The sequence below is a fragment of the Rousettus aegyptiacus genome, unplaced genomic scaffold (genome assembly GCF_014176215.1).
Source record: "Rousettus aegyptiacus isolate mRouAeg1 unplaced genomic scaffold, mRouAeg1.p scaffold_m13_p_5, whole genome shotgun sequence".
Classification (NCBI taxonomy): domain Eukaryota; kingdom Metazoa; phylum Chordata; class Mammalia; order Chiroptera; family Pteropodidae; genus Rousettus; species Rousettus aegyptiacus.
Genome location: NW_023416308.1, coordinates 47,375,905 through 47,378,221, shown reverse-complemented (window position 1 = coordinate 47,378,221; position 2,317 = coordinate 47,375,905).

Genomic DNA, 2,317 nt, shown 5'->3' with positions numbered 1-2,317 from the left:
GATTTTTCATTTTTAACTTTACAGTTATGGTATGCAAAACTAAATAAAGTCAGTGAATATAAAAGGTAGCATCCAGCTCTGATATACCATTGAAGCTAACTAAGGACCAGCTCCAAGGATATTTTGAAATGAATCTTGTTTTAATATTTTACAGAAAATTATTAAAATAAAAAATAAATAAGTATAGCTTAGCAATCAAAATCTTCCCAGGAAGCCTCGACAAATTCATCCTGAGAGGTTATTGCAAATTTTCTCAGCTCTCTAAAGATAATGTTTCTTTTGAATAATGCTTAAAAAGAATAGTCTTTCACCTTTATGAGTGAGTTCATCTTCTGGAATTTTTCCCCTCTGAGACTATAAGAGTGTGAAACTACAAAAAGAAAAGAAAAGAAATCCCTATGCTAATAAACAAATAAGAAATCAAAATTGATAGGTTTATTCAACTACATTATCCTTCATTATATTTGGGAAGAGCAACCATGTTTTATTTGTTTGCCAGGTAGAAATGAGGAGGGAATGTTCCTGATACAAGTTGGAAATGCACACGTTCAGATGCTCAACAAGCCACTAATACATCTTGTCAGACGTAGAGTGGATCCAACAAGAGGGACTCTCCTAGGCTGGTGAAGGAACATTTAGGGACAGAAAGGGGGCATATCTTGTAGCGAAAGTCATTTTATCATGCTTCATACTCTAGTATCCATTGAATATCAGTAATAAGATTTACTGATTAGTGCATTCATTTAATATAGATCCTTTGTGATTATGTCTATTTATTATTCCTGTCCCCAGTAAATGATTTGTTATGTTACATTACTAGTTATAAATATTATCATTCCTATTATTATTTTTAAAAGAGGTCTTTTTCACTCTCAGAAGGATTGCATCCACACTATAAACTATCCCCAGATTACTGCCAAAGATTATTTTTTCAAGAGTAAGAAGAGTGATAAATATTCAGTATTGTTGCTCTTCTGGTACAAATCAAACTGAAACAGCATCTAAGTTCAGTAAAACGTACTTTTCCTTAAGAACATGAAACCATTCGCCTAGAATCAAAACCTTGGTCACAAACCAGAGAATCTGACCTACTTGTTCTCTAAGATGAACTCTGGAAATAAGAGTCAGAGACTAAAAGAATAGTGAGAGAACTGACCATAAAACAGGCCATGCTCACCAATTTCAGTTGTATCTGGTTGGTCTTATTCTACATCAGAAATGTGGTGTCTTTGTGGGGTCCATGATAAATAGGCATTTCCAGACAATTTTGCAAATATAACTATTGAAATGATGAATTTTTGCGTTGGAATAGGAGGGCACAAATACTATGAGAAAAAAAAAATGATGCATTCTTAAGTTTTCTTTAAGAAGAAGATTTTGGTTGGAACTTTCACTTCTGGTCTTGAGATAGTGACACACTCTGGGATTACCTTCCCACCATAAACAACTAGAAAAGTAGACGAAAATAACAGTTTCAGATATTGAAAAAGAGGTAGCACAATACTGTGGTCTCTTAGAGAAGGGAAACAAATGAGGTGAGCCCTAAAGTTTCCTCTGCTTTTAGCCTGGAGACAATTTATAAAAAAGCACAGGGAAGGGGAACCTAAGCAGGGCCCAGAAGTATTGTTGAATCGATGAGACAGATTGGAGTCTGGGAGATTGGGATGGCTAAAATTTACAGGGCAGAGTACAAGAAAAGAAGAGGATGCATTGGGAAAGAGCCTAGAAATCTGCTTAGGGGTCTGCTCAAATTGTGAACTGAATACCAATCTTTATGATTATAAGATGAAACTTCGCAAGGCCAGGAAAAATTAATTTCTGGGGAAAGAGCAATTACCAGGCAGCTTTTAAGCAGAACAAATCCCACAGCTCACACAGAACTAGGAATCTTTCAAGTTCCCAATAGTCAAAATAAAGAGATGTTGACAAATAACAGGCATTTGGTCAAAATATTCCAGAGAGGTCGCATCTTATAGTGGGGCAAAATTAACCATAGGAAAAAAGCTACTCCGGGTGTTTATCAACAAACAGTTTAAAAAATAAGCTTTGATCTAACTTGCATGTAACTTAATTGAATGTTGGAATAAAATCCAACCATCTTTAAAGAAATACAATGAAATCCAGCACTCAACAATATAAAATTCACTCTGTTCACCATCCAAAAAATTACTTGCATAAACATAAGTGTCAAGAAAATGTGATTCAAAATGAGGAGAAAATAAGTTAATAGAAATATACTAAAAAATAACAGAGGATGGAATTAGCATTCGAGAATAATGAAATGGGTATTATAAATATGCCAAAGTTATATAGGAAA